The sequence below is a fragment of the Cololabis saira genome, chromosome 10 (assembly GCF_033807715.1).
Source record: "Cololabis saira isolate AMF1-May2022 chromosome 10, fColSai1.1, whole genome shotgun sequence".
Lineage (NCBI taxonomy): Eukaryota > Metazoa > Chordata > Actinopteri > Beloniformes > Belonidae > Cololabis > Cololabis saira.
Window position 1 is genome coordinate 41,010,610 of NC_084596.1, and position 19,848 is coordinate 41,030,457.

Sequence of the window (19,848 nt, forward strand, 5' to 3'; positions counted from 1 at the left end):
ACTCGAACCTGAATTGAATTAGATGCATATTTTTGAATGCCATGAACACATGGAAAACAAATGATTATCCAGCAATTCACTTTAATACAAAAGGACAAAACGAACTGAATAAAATAGGTATCTTTCTTAAACAGAAACCTGTCCTGCTAAACTTAAAATTTTATAAATTAAGATAAAACTGGGCCTTTGTTGAAAAAAATCGTTTTTCCGATTCTAAATTGATTCTCATATTCATTCCTAAAAATCGATTCGTATGTCTAAAAATCGATTTTTCTTCATCATTACATTACAACTTTTGGTATTTGTTTTGTTTATGCCCAAAAAAGCAATGTTTTGTTGGACACAAGAATAACTGGTGCCATGTTTTTGCCTTTAAATATGTTTAAAAGTATGAAAACATTAAAGTTTTCAGTTATAATTGCATAAATTGTCTATATCTCATCACTTTATATACTGTCTTGGGGTTACATTTGCATAAAATTCTAAAAACCAAATTCTCAAAAATTAAAAACCGAAATAGACCGAAAATGGAAAAAATTTAAACGTAATGTGAGAAAAAATAAAACCGATTTCATACGTTTGCTGCCCTGGATCTGTTTGGTAATTCTGCCACATGATGTTTCTGTTTGCAGTTCTATCAGCATTCTGGGAGCTGATTGGTCCTTACAGCATCATTAGCTGCAATACTTGCTGTTTAATCTCAATATAATACTAGTATTAATATGTTGCAGAACTACAGTCATATAATTCATGCAACAGCTCAAAAAACTGTTTTAATAACACTAACCCAAATCAATATCGGAATCAAATCAGATCGAATCGAATCAAATCTTGATAATTGATTCTGAATCTTAAGAATTGGAATCGAAAAAAAAAAAAAAATTGGAATCGAATCGATTCTTGTCATTTGAATCGATCCCCAGCTCTGTATAAAACAATAGAAAGAAAGCAGAACATCCATTCTGTAATAGTGCACATTTTTAGTGCAATAACAGAAGTGCAAACAGAAAGTCTTGTAGAAAACTTGTAAACATATTTGTGCCTTAAAGGCCATGACTGTAGCTACAGTTGTAGTAAAACAGAAAAAAATAACTTATGAACTCAGCAGCTCAATGCCATTTTCCATTGGCATTTTATGACTATTTTTTGGTTCTCACAGTAATACGGACAAAGTGCTTCCCTTTTCAGCTCAATACAGGAAGCGTAATTTAGTTTATAAATACGGGACGTTTCCGTTTTTCAAGGGACGGTTGGCAACCCTAGGCGTAGGTCTAAATCAAAACGTGACAAAAATCCAAACGTGATCCTCTTAGTGAGAAATCCTGTAGAGAAAAAAGAGAAGCATCAAAAGCCTGGAATAGCATGAGATATACAGTTGTGTTTGGTTCATGCTCACAACCTCCTGTACTGTTTTGATTTTCACCTTCTGCAACTCCACTGCATCAAAATGTTCCTCCTCGGCCAAAAGCCGTGCTTCATTTTCATTTATTTGGCAAGAGTGAAAAATATAGCTAATAAATCTAAGATGACAACAAGTCTATATGGGTTCGGAGTGTCTTAAAATGAACGGTATACTTTTATATTTCACAGCAAAGTATCTTGTGTTTATATATCTTTGCTCCTGCAGAAACATTTGACCAATAAACCGCGTCAATGTAGTTCAGAGGGGAGGAGTCAGGTTTCTGTCTGCGAGAAGAAACCCAATCAAAAAGAAAATACTGCAAGTTGGACCAGAGCAGATAAACGCAGATTAGGGATGGGCGGTATGGACTAAAAAATGTATCACGATAATTTCTGGCATTTATCCCGATAACGATAAAAATGACGATAAAAGAAATACCAATTCAACTCCACCTTTGTAACTATAAATCTATCACCACATTTCAGAAACATTTCTTTCTTTCTTTCTTTCTTTCTTTCTTTCTTTCTTTCTTTCTTTCTTTCTTTCTTTCTTTCTTTCTTTCTTTCTTTCTTTCTTTCTTTCTTTCTTTCTTTCTTTCTTTCTTTCTTTCTTTCTGGCTCCTTCCTTCCTTCCTTCCTTCCTTCCTTCCTTCCTTCCTTCCTTCCTTCCTTCCTTCCTTCCTTCCTTCCTTCCTTCCTTCACGTACGTTGTGCGTGGATTTAACACCATAAATCACCATAAAGAACCATAAATCAGCTTTACACAAAAACGTCATCAACGAGAATTTATCATTTTTACTGCGAGATGACAAATTCTTACAGTGGGGAATTTTTTTGACGGTATATCGTTAACGGTAAAATATCACCCATTCCTAACGCAGATGTAAAACCGCCCACCTGAATATCAGACCCAAGGTCTTTTTCACCAGAGCACCAAACAATAAGACAGTCCTGAGGCTGGGTTCACATTACTGGATGGCTGAACTTTGCCGTTGCAAATCAAATTTGACAGGTTAAAATCATGAGAAGAACATGACGGTCCAATGTTTCATAAACAGAAGTCAATATTCTTGAATCGCACCCTATTCTACAAATAATGAGACTACATGAACAGTTCGAGATGGGCCGTTGTCACATCTGCTGGGTCTTTTTTTACCAAACAAATACCATGTAACTCTAACCCACTGAGATCGACACTACAGTGATAGTGACCTGTCCAATAAACAGAAAATTGCATTCCTTGGGGGTGAAAATATGGGTCTAGAGCCATCTATAATCTTTCTATGTGACTTAATTCAAGAGATATGGAGTTTTTTGCGCAAAAAATGACCTCGAAAATTAAATTTGACCTTCAACATGACCTTGAAATAGGAAATTTATGCCAGATTTGAATTCCTAGCGCCACAAAAATTTGAAAAAGTGACAATATACAACAATCTAGGACTAAGAGAAGCTGAGATATAACCTTTGGTCTTTTCGGCGGGAGCCAATTTGGATTTTTCTGCAAACCGGCCACTAGGGGGCCATCCCAATTTGTTTGCAATGGTTTTTGAAAACCTTATGTTCATACCTAACTACGGTGGCCGAGACCCGCCATTGCTGAAAATTAAAGAAACGCTGCAAATAAAAAAGAAACGCCGCTGCAAATTAAAGAAACGCTTTGCAAATAAAATAAACGCTGCAAATGAAAACAAACACCGCTGCAAATAAAAGAAACGCTGCAAATATAAAGAAACTGACGCAAATAAAAAAGCCACAACGGAAGTGAATTACCGGGGACTATTTTTGCCGATGCACCGGTGTTGCACATTAAAAATGACACGTAGCGACGTTGAACACTAACCTTTTCACTTATTTTCTCGTTCATTGTTCTTCTTATTCCTTGCTCTTCTTATTTCTTCCTTTTCACTTACGTCCTTTTCGTCTTCTTCTTCTCCTCTCACGTAAAAAACACCGGTGCATCAGCAAAAATAGTCCCCGGTAATTCACTTCCGTTGTGGCTTTTTTATTTGCGTTGTTTTTTTTTTTATTTGCAGCGGCGTTTCTTTATATTTGCAGCGTTTCTTTCATTTTCAGCAATGGCGGGTCTCGGCCACCATACTACCACCATGCCAAATATCAAAAACTTGTCACCAAGTTCATGATTTTCATGAATTCCCTCCCAGCTAAGATGATCATTCTCAAGTTACACGTGAGAAATTAAAATGTCCATCACAACTTTGAACGCAGAGTTTTCCATCCCTTCATACACCTTGAGTTACGTGGGTTTGAGGGGAAAAGGCCTACTACTGCCTTTCCAAGAGACAGACATCACCAACTGGAAATGAAACCATTTTCACTGACGGCAGCAGCTCGAAAGACATCAGGAAAAAAAAAGCCCCAAAAAAAGCGAGTGAAGTCGGGGATGTTCTGCCTCCCTACCGCGGTTGTAGGCACGTGTTTCACCGCATTACCCACAAACGTTACGTCTGTGTGACCCAGTTTAGCAAGCTCTCCTCCCCGTTCATCTGCTCTCACAGATGCACTGCAGGAGTCTCCGTGAGAGCGGAGCATTCATCACCTCTACGTGGCCAGCTCCTCCAGTCTCATCCCTCCGGCCCGTTTTACCGGCGTATTCCCTGCAGAAGGTCAAAACCTCCACGTGCAGCGGCCGATTATCACTTCAGATGCATTTCTACCTCCGTTTGTGTTTGCGTTTTATAAAAACGTGCCGTCAAATATAGGTTTAGAAGCATTTTTTCTTCCACTGACAGCCAATTTAAATATTATATCTGCCACATCTCGGCGCTGCAGTACTTTCTTCAGCCCCCTGGAGGTAATTGAGATATTCAGTGCAGTTGTGTGTAGCTATCACACTCAATTCTCAGGGGATCCTGCTGATTCCTCCTCGCAGAGTGCAGTGCTTTCACCTCATCCTTTGCTTTTAAAAAAGTTATTGACTGATTTGTGAAATCAGAATTGATAAATAACAACAGAAGTTTATTTCACCTTAATCTGGAAAAGATTAAACCCTCTTAACTGAATGCACCGGATTGGTTCCTGCGTTCAGGTGACAGGGTAAACATCCGTGTCGTTCATGCTGCCGGTGTTTAGAAGAGAATATGTGTGCAGTATTTGCACTCGTGTTGCTGTCCATCTCTGTAATAACAGTCTTTTGCAGACAGGGCTTAAATTGAGTTTCTTGCAGGGCGAGCTGTTCGGTCTCTGCGTTGGGATGGGAATGCTGCGTAGACTAAAAGATGTAACTGACAGCATTTGACACGCTGTAAATAAAGGAAGGTGACGGATCCCTCTGGTCTGCACGTCAACCGCAGTCAGAGTGGATGCAGTCGGCTGCGTGCAGAGATGCAACGAAGGAATCTGTACATCTGTACAACACGCTCTCTCGTGTTTCTGCAGACCACAAAAGCAGTAAGAATATCAGACACGTGAACAAAACACATTTCTTTTTGCAGTTCCAACTCTGCAGATGACCAGGATGTTTGTTAAACCGTGGATTTTGGTTTGATGAGCACCCAGTACGTCATCCTTTCAAGTAGTAGTTTTTATTTGAAGATTGCTCTCACCAACCTTTACTTTACACATAAAAAGGAGGAAACCTACAGAGTAGGAATGGGTGATATTTTACCGTTCACGATATACCGTCAAAAAAATTCCCCACGGTAAGAATTTGTCATCTCGCAGTAAAAATGATAAATTCCTGTTGATGATGTTTTTGTGTAAAACTGATTTATGGTTCTGTGTTAAATCCACGCACAACGTGAAGGAAGGAAGGAAGGAAGGAAGGAAGGAAGGAAGGAAGGAAGGAAGGAAGGAGGGAAGGAGGGAAGGATGGAAGGAAGGAAGGAAGGAAGGAAGGAAGGAAGGAAGGAAGGAAGGAAGGAAGGAAGGATGGAAGGAGATGAGCCAGAAAGTAAGAAAGAAAGAAAAAAACAAATATATGAGCCTGAAAGAAAGAAAGAAAGAAAGAAAGAAAGAAAGAAAGAAAGAAAGAAAGAAAGAAAAAAAGAAATATATGAGCCTGAAAGAAAGAAAGAAAGAAAGAAAGAAAGAAAGAAAGAAAGAAAGAAAGAAAGAAAGAAAGAAAGAAAGAAAGAAAGAAAGAAAGAAAGAAAGAAAGAAAGAAAGAAAGAAAGAAAGAAAGAAAGAAAGAAAGAAAGAAAGAAAGAAAAAAAGAAAGAAATATATGAGCCTGTAAGAAAGAAAGAAAGAAAGAAAGAAAGAAAAAAAGAAATACATGAGCCTGAAAGAAAGAAAGAAAGAAAGAAAGAAAGAAAGAAAGAAAGAAAGAAAAGAAAGAAAGAAAGAAAGAAAGAAAGAAAGAAAGATAAATTCCCATTGCTGTAGTTTAGTAGTATTTAGTATCTTTTACAGCAGTGATTTGGGGGCTCCAAAGACTGAATGTGGTGATAGATTTATAGTTAAAAAGGTGGAGTTTAATTGGTATTTTTTTTATCGTCATTTTTATCGTTATCGGGATAAATGCCAGAAATGATCATGATACATTTTTTAGTCCATACCGCCCATCCCTACTACAGAGCCAAAGAGATGACATGGGAGAAAAAATATATAATTCGTTCCCATGAAATACTAATTTATTCCCACGAAATACTAATTTGTGGCCACGAAATAAATATTACGTGCACACGAAATCCCGGCGTCCAAGTCGTACCTCCGCCGGCGAAGCGATCTGGCTCTCAATAGTCTATTTAAATGTATCTTGCTAATAATGAATTCTTGCAATGTCAGAATGCTTTTCAGAATGTGTTTGTAGCTCATCCCCAGCCTAAAATAAAACTCAATTATACTATCCCTGTCCATGGTGTTGCCTCTGTTCCTTCACTAACTGTTAGAGAAGATGCACTCTATTGGCTTACCCAGCCGTCCAGGAATGATATTAATATTATTCATTAACAGTTAGTATTTCGTGGGAACAAATTAGTATTTCGTGGCCCCCAATTAATATTTTGTGGGAACAAATTATATTTTTCTTCCCCCATTGTCCTCTCTGGGGCTCCGTAGAAACCTGCCTCCAATCAGCCTTTAGGAAACTACGTCTAAACATCGTTTATCACGGATACCAGCAATGTGCATTTTCTTGTGGCACCATCCATCTGTTATTCCTGAATACATGGCGAGTGACTGAGGTGACTGATTTGCTCGGTAAAGCCAGAAAAAGGCTTGAAGGAATGAAACACAACCTCTAGGGAAGATGACGAGAGTACGGAAGAGATTTAGGGCCATGCAGGAGAAAAAATAATTGAGAGGGGAAGATTTTTTTTTATTGTGCACTTTGAGAAAAAAGTTGAAATGTCGAGATTAATGTTGAAATACAATTTTGTGAATAAAGTCGAAATTTTGTGAATAAAGTCGAAATTTCAAGAATAAATTTGAAATACAATTTCTGAATGAAGTGGAAATGTCAAATCCAGTTAGCAGTGACTGACAGCTCTGCAGCAGCAGCCGTAACTAACTAACTAACTAACTTACATCCTTGGAGTGGAACGTTAAGGTTACGTTTCTGAAGTTATGCAACTGCATATGTGTGATATGTGTTTCAAATCAATATCGTAAAGCCATTTCTTGAAATTTTGACTTTTTTCTCTCAACATTTTGACTTTTTTTTCAACATTTCGACTTTTTTCTCGAAATTGTACTTCGACATTATTCTCGACATTTTGACTTTTTTCTCAAAGTGCATAATGAAAAAAAAAAATCTTCCTCCTCTAAAATATTATTTTTATTTTTATCCTGCCTGGCCCTAATACTCTTCCGTACGAGGAGAGTCCAAGTCGCAGTGGGTTTTTTGTTTGGAGTCTGTCTTAAAAATTTGGCTTTGCATCTCTTTAAGGTTTCAGAAATATTAAGACATATATTCTTGGACGTTTCCGAAGTTGCAAGAGCAATATGCGCCATAGCTGAGCCCGGTAGCGTCCCGGCCACGTTTAACCCCTGTCTGCACAGAACATGAATCAAGTAGAGGAATGACTAATCCCGGGGCGGGGGATGGATTAGCCTGCCTGAGTGCCCTGGGACACAGATCTATTTTCTCAGCCTAAAGATTGAGCCCTGGGGGCCTTCTTCTCCGGAGCCAGCTCTGCTTCCCAATCCCATCAGTGCAATCACGCTCTCCTAAAGACTTGCTCTGAAGGAAATTATACTTTTTCTGGATTTAACTTGTTCCTGCACCTTTATTATCCTTCATTCATTACTGTCATTGTTAGAAAAGGCAATTTCCCATCTAAGTTACGGGATTCGACTCCTTCCTTCACTGTCTGACTGACTGGAGTCGAGTATAAAGTGGGGTGTCACTCCGGATGACAGTTAATATCTTTGAATGTCTGCAGTTGCTTTGAATTTTGAACTGAGCGTACGTTTTAATTACAGAGAGGAGAAGCGCTGGAGATCTTTTGTAATTCCTGCGCAGAGTTGCACTAAGCAGCGAGCATCTGGCACAGCGTCAGCGGTCAGCATGACGTCTTCTGAAGAGACCCCTCCGGATCACGTCTCATCAGAGCATCACAGCTGGAGACGACACTGATTCTTTGTTTTGATCAGCCATCAAGTGTCATAAACAGAGCGCTTTTATGCAGCAGCTTTGGGGGTTTATATAAGAACCCAAAACTCAGAGGAAGGAGCCCCTCGGAGAGACCGCGCTGGAAAGTGCTGGTGTTTCCGCCACGATCCGTGTGAGACCTTGACCTTGTGATGCCATTGTAATGAGAGGCAGGCGAATATTTCACTTATCATTAGCGGCCTGATTAGCTGCCAATGGGCTGTGCCTGCCGCGGTTTAATCCCCCCACCCCAGTCTCCAGAGTGCGATAACATATGAGATGACAACAGTTTCACACCCAGTTTCACGCCTCCTGTGGTTCCATACATCGCAGCGGCCTAATCACTCATGTGAGATTAATGAGAGAAGTTGAGGTGTGGTGGGAGATCCACTAATTACAACCGCACATGCTGTACCGTCATCAGGGGCCCCGGCAGTTTGCTCGTCGGTTGTGTGCGTACGCGCTGCTTAAGCGTCTATTAAAGCACACGCTCACCTGTTATTTTTTGCACCGGGAGAAAATGAGGAACATCAAAGGTGCCCTCCAGAGAAACTCAGGAGATGGTTCAAGTGCTCTGTGGAGGTGGGGGTAGACTTCTGCTGCAGCTCTATTGTAGCTGAAAAAAGAAAAAGAAAATCACATAACTGGATGGAAAGAGCTGAGGTGCAAAGTGTCTTATTTCTCTCTTTGCTCGCAGCTGGTTTTAACAAAAAAAGCAATGAAAGGAGAAAGAAACAACTCAACAGCCACGGTGTTAGACAGCTGTCAGTCTGGAAAATGCTGGAGTAGACTCTCAGTCATCTGGGTCACGTTAGCTCAGCAGGGGCTGGAGTAACTGGACTTTCTGTTCTTTGTTCTTGAAGACGTTTCACCTTCCGTCCAGAAGCCACTCTAGGGTTGAGGTTGAGCAGACGTCATCTGGAGGTGAGGTGAAACATCTTCAAGTTGACTCCATTCAATCGTTTTAAGTGCTTACTTACGGTGCTTTCAGTTTGTATTGTCCCGATTCAGGGGCTAAATCGATACAGTTGTTTCATTTCTCGTTTGTGGAGTTTGTGTTCACAAGGCAACCGTCTGTAGCGGTTCAAAGCTGTTAACAAATGCCATGAACCAACTGTTCTCTCATTGGTCAGAAATGAACGCGGAAGGAGTTTCCTCTTCCGTACCCCGGGAAAAAAAACAACTATGGAGCATCGTTATGAGTGAGTTGTGTCGGTTGCTGTGTCGATTACGTTCTCACTGCAAACGAACCGCTCCAGGTCTGGAATGGAAGCGAGCCGAGACCATCTCTACTAGGCAATCTCTCTCTAGGTCGTCCTCAGACGAGCCGTCCATCGTTGTCTCCAGTCATCCCGATTCTCCATACATCTTTCCACTTCGCTGGTACTCTGGGCCGCTGCATCCTTCTTGAGTATGTCCACATATGTTGGTGTAGGACGTCCTCTTGACCGGCGCCCACGTGTTGGCTCCCACAGCACCAGCTTGCTGGCTGACAGTTCTGTGTGTCTTTGGCAGTGCCCTACAAGTCTCATTCTCCTTACAGCAACCTTTTCGCTCACCCTTGGTATTCCTTCCCATCTAGGCTCGCTTGTTTTGTGCCGCATCCGAGCGCGATTGCTGTGTTCAGATATACCAAACGAACCGATCTTTAGGGGGAAACGCTCCCTGTTTCGGAACAACTGGTGTGAAAGAAACCCTTAAACATTTTTTCTGGCATGTGTTCTGGAGAACCTTCTCCGAAAGGAGACAGGGATGTCCTCAAAACCAAACTTCACAAGCATGTTATTTTATTTATTTTATTTATGACCTCTGCAAATGTATGATCAATGAAGCGGTCCGGGAGGATACGTCTCGGACGGGGCGCCTGTCCGACGCAGGGCCTCAACTCACAGACGAACGACCACACACTCGCCCTCATGCCCGTGGGTAATTAACATTTAGCCTAATGTGCATGTTTTTGGATGGAGGAAACTCAACTCACAACCCACACAAGCACGGAGAGAACATGCAAACCTTGCAAACACACTATTTGGATATTTTTAACACGATCAAAGGCACATGAGTCCTGAATTAAATGTGTACTATCCATTTTTCAAGAGGGAGCAGAAGTTCTAATGATTTTGCTCTGCTTTTCAGGGGAATCCTTCAGATTTTGCCATTAAATAAATGAAAGAGCATTGCTCAAACTTTCCTGCATGCATGAACCAAGCAACTGCTTGACTGGTTCTGACACAATGAGGGCGACATTCAAATGATCAGCAAACTGATCCAGGATTCACTAACCTGTCTCTTTCGTTCTTTTCCATCAAAATACCTGGATAATCCAAGATGGTTTTGTCTTCCTGTGGTCACTGACGTGTGTTGGTGTTGATGCCGAAAATTATGACTGGAAAAGTGAATTAATTTTTTTTCTTTTAGCCCTTTGATAAATTCACTTAATTCATCAAATCTGGTTTCAAAAGAGTTTTTGATGCTGTTAATTTCAGCCAACAGTTGTTGCGCCCAGGCCGGCGGTTCTTCCTCACCCATAATTTGTTTGTAGGCGGCAGGTTCAGTGTCTTGTTTTTTTCCGTCTGGTATTCTGCTGGGATGTTTCACTGGCCATCCCTGCAAAAATATACCTTACTGGTAGCCTATATCTAGCAACAGTTTGCAGTGTTAATGACGTTTATCTGTTTTATTATAGCCACAGTTTAAATGTAGCTATTTAGAGTATGAATTTATGAGAGGCTCTAGCACACCACTCCTCACTTGTCACGTGATCTTGAAAAGTGAATGAATTTTCAGTTTATTAAATAGATTCTGGGTCTGACCGAAATTCAGGCTATTTCCTGCAGCAACTTCAATGAGAGATAGAAAAGACTCCTCAACAAAATAAAACCTTACAACAACTAAAATTCATAACATCTTTATGATCATGTCTCGACTGCAGTGCAGCAAATGTTTCAAGCAAGGAAGAGAAGCTAAATCCTTTCACAACGACTCCATTATATGACATAAAAAGACCAAATGACACCCATCGATTATGATAATCAGCGTCAGACAAATACGTATGAGAATTATGGTGAATATAAAAAAAGAGAAAGCAATTAAAAGTTTTATGCATGGCCAGTGTGTCAATGATCTGTGATCCTTACCATCTGGGGCAAGAACCCGAACACAATCAACTGGGAAAATGTTAAAGAAAGATACAAAACAGTGTGACCTGCTTGCTCCAATTAAATGAGAAAGTAAAGTCTGTCCTCTCAGAAAAGAAGCAGGGCACTGATTGGGTAGATCTCCTGAATCAACGCTGGTAGAGTCACATAAACATGTTCACGGGCAGGTATGACCTTATGGATACATTACTGCAACAAACGGAGTAATCTACAACCATGCTAAACAGTGAAACAGCTTAAATGAAGGTTGGCCATCAGCAAATTCTGGTGCATGTAAAACCTTTGGAATAGCAGCTAAATCTAATATGCTTTGGTTCATTTGAGTAATAACATATCCTTCATTGTTATGTTTACTTTTTTGTTAACAATTAAAACATTCATTTAATAACTGAAATTTTGCTCTTAATATTGTTTTTATGTTGGTTATGCTAAGCAGCATGGTGGCTTGGTGGTTAGCATTGGTATAGAAAATGGATGGATGGTTATGCTAACTGTAGCTGTAAATTGCCATTGAGATACTATGTCAATTAGCTTGAAGCTCCATGCAGTGATTTTACCATGCCATCTTTATTTATAAAGAATACAGCTGCTACAGCGGACCAAAGGGTACAGTCAAGTAAATTAAAAAGGTGCAAAATGAACAGCATAATTCTCTCTCCGTTCTTTGTGTTCACCAGACACTGACGTGTTTAGCTGATAATACCCCTCAGTGACATTAACAACCTGTTGGTCCTACATGTGTTGAGCGTTATTTAGTTTTTATTTAGTAATACAGTGATTGCTTTTAAACGTTAGCGTCAGTTTTTCCTAGCGTGTCAGCTCTTTGGTGATCTCATAGGACTCATTAAAAACAGTTTCGGCCTCCATAGCTAGACTCACATCCATGACAACGGGAGGAGGAGGGGATTTCTTTTTGTATCACATCAGGTGAAATAATGTGCGACAACTTTAATGTAGCATCTGGGCTTTTGATTGGCAGCAGGCGTAGCCAGTTGCTAGCTGTCATTACTATTGCTGCTTAGCGCTTAGCACTGTGTTGACGTTTGACATAGATTCTGATCTGTGAATAGAGACCTACCAGAACATCTTCATTCATGTTTAAAAGAGAATATGTTTTGTTGCGCTTTTATTTTGACTGACTGACGGCTGTGACCACTGGTGTGTTGACCCGGAAGCGTAGCTAAGAGGCAGCTAGCTACGGTCTAAACCAGCTGAGAGACCACACTTCCAAGAGGATGTCGTACTGACTCTTTAGCCATTTAGGCAGGTTTGATAAGAATAAATGTAATGTAATATTAATTAGCATCACAGGTTAGCACAAGCTAAGTCAGCCAAGTTGAAATAGCTAATTGGGAATGACATAAATGTTTGAGCCAGCTTCCCAGGCCTGCTTGTTTAGCACATTTCCAGTTCTAATGATTACAACACATGCATATGCAATCCCAGTCCCTCCCCCAGGAAGATTGTGGTCGCCCCCAAATTCCCAATAATAAATCTGCCCCAATTTAACACTGTTGAGCCCTGCTAATTTTTCTGAGTTAATTCTGAGCAACTCAATAACAAAGACAAGATAAATTTATAGATAATTAGAAACTACTCATTAACTTTTGATTCACTAATCTCCCTCTTGGTTTGTGATCCTCTGTTATTAAGAAAATGTTTGCGTTAGCTATCAAGTTGGTCCTGGAGAGCTTTTGGAGTGTCACTTATCCTTTGACCGGGTCACCAGTCCCTAGTTGTAGCAGGAGTTCTCTCATTTGGGCTAATATGTTTGTTGAAATGCAAAGAAAAAAGTAATGCTTCTTACAAACACATTCATCAAGTGAAATGTCTGTCTGGCACCGTGTGTTTGGTGTGTCTGGGTTTCCCAGCACGACAGCAAAGAGACAAACACATTTCCATTTTTGGAAGAGCCGCTCAGTGCCTCCTCTCAGCTTCATTAATGCGGTCTCTCAGACTTCAGGTAATGTTTTTGTGCTCAGCAGTTTTGATCTTGGTAGCGTTTTATCTCCGCGATGGATCTCTGTTGTGCACGATGGTTATATTCCCTCTCTGCAGTGCTTCCGAATCAAATCTGTGTCTTTTATGACGCGCACAGTGACAACAACACACAGCCAACCAGCTATTCACAGCCCAGATTCATGAAGAAGCTGCTTGTGTCTCTTAATTATCCCCATGACCCATTTTCGATTAAAGGGCTATTTATTTAGCTCGAAGAGAACACAGAGGGAAGACAAAAAGAAAAAAAACATGCACTGTAATTGTCTCATTAATTACTCTCTGCGTGAAATAATGACCAAACCTAGTGATCTCAATTCTTTGTGATTCAAAAATGAAGACAGAGGTGGTTTGGTAGCGAACCCCCCCCCCAAAAAAAATACAAAAAAAAACAAAACAAAACACGTGTTATGCTGGAAGACAGTGACACAAAGACAAAGAGGGCAGGTGAGAACAAGGGGAGGATGGGGAGGAAGACTGAGATAAAGAGGGAGTTGAAAGAATAAAATGGGCTGCAGATTTAAGAATGGTTAATATGGAGCAAAAGGAAAGGAGAAGACAGAGGGAGAACAATATTGGCCGTGAAGTGTTTGCCAGGCCTCTTGGAGCCCACCCAGGTCTCCGTCCCAGTATCCCAACGTGCTGAATGGCCTGTTTAACACACTGTTCAGGCACTGAGACGCTGAACAACAACAAACCAAATCAGCAGTGAATTAAAGACTCCTCGGGGAAGCAGCGGAGGATCATCAGAGGAGGTGTTTTGGAAAGCCGGGCTCACCAATTAGCTGTTCTGAGAGAAGTCCGCGAGTGTGTTTTCCAGCCCTGCTGAACACAGTGGCTGTGATTAAACGAATAAAAGAGAAAATGTAGCCTGTTTTCTTCTCATGCTATTGTTTATTGTCACTGCAGGGAGTCAGTGACACTTTCTTAGCCTGGATATGTCTGTTAGAGCAACGCAAGGGGAAAACTTCCTCAGTAAGTTTGCATTGATTTTTGAGCCTTGAGACCTCTGCTGGGAGTGTGTTTCCTGATTTGTGTCATGTACGGCAGAAACACACCAGCTCTGCCACTCGTCAGGTCTCTTCAGCCTGGATGGGCTCAGTTATCCTGTTGTTTTGATGGCAGAAACGATCCTGACGGAGCCCTTCAGATGGGATCCTGCCCTGCCCTACCACGCTAGCGCCCCGGCCGACCCAGTGCACAGCTCACAGGCCTTTGCTGACACAAATTTGCACAGCGAAGCAGCTGTGTGGCAACGCTTATTTAGTTTACCAGCTGTACAGCCACTGAACCCGAAGCGATGAGGCCCCCTTTTTTGACTTTGACAATAAATGAGGCCGTGTCGGCTGAATATAGAGAATTCCTTTCCGTCCGCATTTTGCTTTCCCCGACGCTCCTGCATGAACACTTCACAGGTTCATCGTCAGAGGTCCTCCATCTTGTCAGAATGAAGCAAACTAATGGGCCGTGGCTGAGCAGCCCGAGCGTGGAAGCTATCAGTTCCCCATGGAAGGGCAGGGACGCAGAGAAAAGGGAGAAGAAGAGGTCCTTCTCTTCTTTGGCTGCAAAATTTCAGGGCGACAGTTCTTCCAGGAGTCACTAGGGTCTGATTTATCGTATTGTGTAGGAATGGGCGATATTTTACCGTTCACGATATACCGTCAAAAAAATTCCCCACAGTAAGAATTTGTCATCTTGCGGTAAAAACGATAAATTCCCGTTGGTGACGTTTTTGTGTAAAGCTGATTTATGGTTCTGCGTTAAATCCACGCAAAACATACGTGAAGGAAGGAAGGAAGGAAGGAAGGAAGGAAGGAAGGAAGGAAGGAAGGAAGGAAGGAAGGAAGGAAGGAAGGAAGGAAGGAAGGAAGGAAGGAAGGAAGGAAGGAAGGAAGGAAGGAAGGAAGGAAATGAGCCAGAAAAGAAAGAAAGAAAGAAAGAAAGAAAGAAAGAAAGAAAGAAAGAAAGAAAGAAAGAAAGAAAGAAAGAAAGAAAGAAAGAAAGAAAGAAAAAGAGAAAGAAAGAAAGAGAAAGAAAGAAGGATCAATTTCCGTTGATGAGGTTTTTGTGTAACAAACATGGCAGATCTGAGTCATTACAGTTTTGCAGTACAGGTGTAACTCATTTAATTGGTTTTTATTAATTCAATTTAAATGGTGTAGTTTAGCAGCATTTAGTATCTTTTAGAGCAGTGTTTTGGAGGCTCCAAAGACTGAATGTGGTGATAGATTTATAGTTAAAAAGGTGGAGTTGAATTGGTATTTTTTTTATCGTCATTTTTATCGTTATCGGGATAAATGCCAGAAATTATCGTGATACATTTTTTAGTCCATACCGCCCAGCCCTAGTATTGTGTTTCATGTTTTCTCCCCAATCTTGCTAATATGATCGTTCTCAGTCGCGTTTGCACCTCCGTTTTTGCATGTGACACCCAAGACCGTGACCTACAGCCGTGTTAACTTCAAAGACCCATGTCAGTCAGCCTCTTTAATTAGTCCAACAAAAGCAAATTAACCTTATCATTAATTTTATGGGTATCAGACACTTAAAAGGTCACTAACAAGTGACTGGAGCTTATTGCCGATCGTGAGGCTGATAATAGCTGATGAAGGGGTAGAATAAAATGTCTAAATTAAACACTTTACAATGGCGGTTTCAGAGCGTTGTGCATGTATGGATATAGTGGTGGCGCTGCCGTCGGTGGAGCGAGCTAACACAGCAGCCACTCAGACGAGGGCTCTGCTCTGCCAGGTTGTGACAGGCTTGTCCCGCTCCATAAGCTGGGAGGCATTTTGTAACAAAGATGACCAGCGCGAGGTGCCAGAGCCGGTCTGTCGAGGGAATGCTCCAGCGGCCCGCGGGCCACGCCGGGCAGGAGGGAGGGAGGGATGGTCAAAGGGACGGCGGCTCACCCCCCCGCTCCTCAGGCTGCACACCACTCTTTCCTTGGGGAGCAGAGTGAACGGAGGTGTAATTGTCCATATCCAGTGATAGATGGCGGCTCAACCTTTGTTGCTCATCAGTGGCAGGATGCACTGAGGCTCGCTTGTTTCACAATATGAGGTTGATTGTGGAGTCTATTAAACACCAGCCTCGGGAGGACAAGCAGCTCGCGGGATTGCCGGCGCTTCCAGGAATCTCAAGAAATTATCCGATTTAAAAATCAGCTGATGCTCGTCAGTGATTGCCCATTATATCCCCGAGACTGTAAACATGATTGGAAAAGTGTTCACACTTAATGAATCATTTTCATCCACAGACAGGGCCCCATACAGCTTTCATAAATGATAATCATTTGATTAAGTGCAATCTAAATCAAAGGCAGAAATACCACTCGTTATTTAATTGCAAACAAATGATGGTGTGAAGCGTAGTCCCAACGGACTGCCGCATACAATAATTGCATAATCACTAGAGAAACCTAATCATAAAGCATTCATGCTGCTTGACAAGACCATGTAGTTCTTGTGAATATGAAAAGAGACGTATGGTGAACTTTTCAATAGCTGAGATGGGTTGTGTATAAGGTGTCCCTCATACGTCTGAGTCGGTTGTCTCTCCAGACTCCCAAAGGCATTGGCTTGTGCACACTTCTTTTATCCCCAAAATGTCTCTCTCTCCTCAGGATGATTGATATGTGCACAGAACCAAGGAAGAAGTAGCCGCCGTGCATGAGAGTTAGGTTGCAGCGCGCCTGCTGCTGTTCAATACAGAAGCTTGGACACGAGCGGGAGCCAAAGAACTAAGAAAGATGCTATTTTCTTTTTCTAAATTCAGGCAGACGGAGGCAAAGAGAGCAGCAGGTTGATGGAAGAAAATAGGCGGGGAAATTAATCAACTCTGCTCAAGGTGGATTTCCTTTGCAACTGAGAGTTGGTGTTAAAATTCAGCAAATGAATAAATAAATGGCAGCTTTTGTCGAGAGCTTTTGATAGCTCTGAACAGTTGAGCATAACTGGAAAAATGAGTGATGCTCGTTAACTCTGACCCAAATCCTAAGAGACAGTGGGAGCTGTTAAAACACGGAGCAGACTGGGGAGTCTGGGTGACCTAGATAGCGATGGTTTTGAAAAGCCGCCATACATCACATTAAATCACTCTTCCGTCTAACACAATGAGGCATATCTCTCTGGTTGGTAATGAAAATTATATTCTGATAAGGCTCTTTGTGACATGGAGAATACCTCTCCCACCACTGACACTCCAACGCTGTCGGAGACTCACTCTTGGGTAGATTGCGCTTTTGCCGCTGGACCTTGGTGACATTATCTGGCTCATGAGCACTCATGAATTGTGACACATGGTCTCGACATCCAAACTATTGCTAGTGGTGATGAGACAGCCACAATTACCAGCTGTTAATCAAGGAAATTAAATGTTTCTAAGCATCACAGTCCATTTTAGAGTAATATGAGAGCTGAAGGACTCATTTGGAAGAGGAGTAAGAAGCATTGGAACGGCCTGGAAACAATACGTTTCCAGTTACTGCTTACTCTGTATATATGTACAGTAGTGTATGTGTGTGCCCTCCAGGAGCAACAAAAGTTTTCAACAAAAGAGTTCCAAAAAACTGGATTTATTGTGAACTTAAACCAAAAATGCTGCTGAACAGGATTCGAAAACCCAAAAGGTTAGCATGACCATAATCCAAAGAAACATGACACATGGAGGGAAGAAACAGTAGGGACCAGCAGGGAGCAAGGAAAAGACGAGACAAGATATACACAGAAGGGTTGATGAGACACAGGAGCAGACAATCAGGGCAGATGGAAAGAAGCGAAGTCAAGACAGAACTGAAACCCAGAGACACAGGCTTTCAAAATAAAACAGGGACTAAACACCAAAACCATGACAATGATCTGGGGATTTTTCAAGAACGACGGACCACTATGTCACAAGACAAAGTGCGATCATGGTGCTCAAATTTTGAGTCATGGCCAGAAAGTTGACCAGATCCTGATCCTCTTCAGACCATCTGGTCAGTCTGCAACAGGTGACAAGCAAAGAAATGACAAAATGTGATCTAACCAGGGCACAGAACAGGAATAGATCCAGAAACTGATATCAAGCATCCAAAAGTGAAGAAGACACTATAAACATTGACTCTTTGAAGTCATTTGATGTATCAGCTATTATATAGAGGGTTTGCATTGACGTTACTTTCCCACTGGACCAGCCCCCTTACTTGCACTGAGTGGCAAAAACAGCTCCAACTAGTGGAGAAGACGGGATAACAGCCCATTATTGGCTTAAATTAAAGGCAGTTGGACTTGACAGTGACCCGTACAGTTACCCCAAGAACCAGTGGTCCATGGACATTAATATTTGGTACAGTTACCCCAAGAACCAGTGGTCCATGGACATTAATATTTGGTACAGTTACCAAGAACCAGTGGTCCATGGACATTAATATTTGGTACAGTTACCAAGAACCAGTGGTCCATGGACATTAATATTTGGTACAGTTACCCCAAGAACCAGTGGTCCATGGACATTAATATTTGGTACAGTTAACCCAAGAACCAGTGGTCCATGGACATTAATATTTGGTACAGTTACCAAGAACCAGTGCTCCATGGACATTAATATTTGGCCACAAATCCAGTTTCCTGATATTTATGTACTTAATTTCTACGTTGGGGAAATACACGAAGCAAAGCTTGAAGGCTTACAAAAGTCTTGACGCTTGGTCCGACTTCAAGGCGGGATTTGTTGGTGAAATTAAAGTGATGAGGTTACCGAACTTTATGATTGGACTGTTTAACGTTAGCTACCCAAAAATCCAACATTACCTGATACAAAATGGGAACCGCAAATCCACGTTTCACTGGAATCCAGTTGTTTTTGTGAATTGCCGCGATCCATTTGTCTCTCTTAAGCTTATTTTTCATCAGTCTGTAAAACGATAACTCAGATTTCTTGCTAAATCTATGAGTACAGTCGATTGCACAACAGCTCTTTCCCATTTTAGATGTTTTCCAGTTGCTCAAACTGAAAGTTTACGCTGACACTCAGTCTTTCTGACACTCAGTCTTTCTGCCACTCAGTCTTTCTGCCACTCAGTCTTTCTGCCACTCAGTCTTTCTGACACTCAGTCTTTCTGACACTCAGTCTTTCTGACACTCAGTCTTTCTGACACTCAGTGGGCCTAACCCGCTGTGAAGTTGCATCTGTGACGTCATGCGCATTCCCTCTATAGGTTTTTGGGATCTATTAAATGCTTTAAAAAGTTTTTAAAAAATCATATTCTAATGCAAAAACTTTAGGCCTAAATTATATGATTTGAATTGCCCAGTATTACTCGAAAATTGCAAGATAATTCAGTGTCCGCAAACTTTTGAATAAATGTGCTTTACTTTTCCCTCTTTTAACATATCAACATATATAGTTAAATAATGCCAAGCTGAAAAGTGAGATCATTTGATCCACCAGATACAACCACAGCCACCTTATCGATTGATTCAAGATCCAGGTATTTTGAAATGATTTGTAAAGCAGCGCACCGCAGGAATGACACTCAAACTTTTAGATCACTCCCTCAATTCATGCTCTCCAATGTCACACAATGTCAGACAGGATAATGTGTGCCCGATGCTCATTGTGCAGCAGCTCGTTTCGGGCCAGCGCGGGCTGAAGGCCTCTCTCTCCGACAATGGCACGTCACCCTGCCAACAGAAGCTGTGTCAGCCGTGGTGCCAGCTTGGCACGGCCTCACTGTTAGCAGCGGATGATTCA

At 41.5% G+C, this 19,848-nt stretch overlaps 1 protein-coding gene across 1 annotated transcript in view; it reads left to right on the plus strand.

The window, feature by feature from the left end:
• The window catches only part of LOC133452259 (complement component C8 beta chain-like), a 119,700-nt gene that overhangs the window by 14,305 nt on the left and 85,547 nt on the right, over nt 1-19,848 (plus strand). The gene's annotated exons all lie outside the window — the stretch shown is intronic.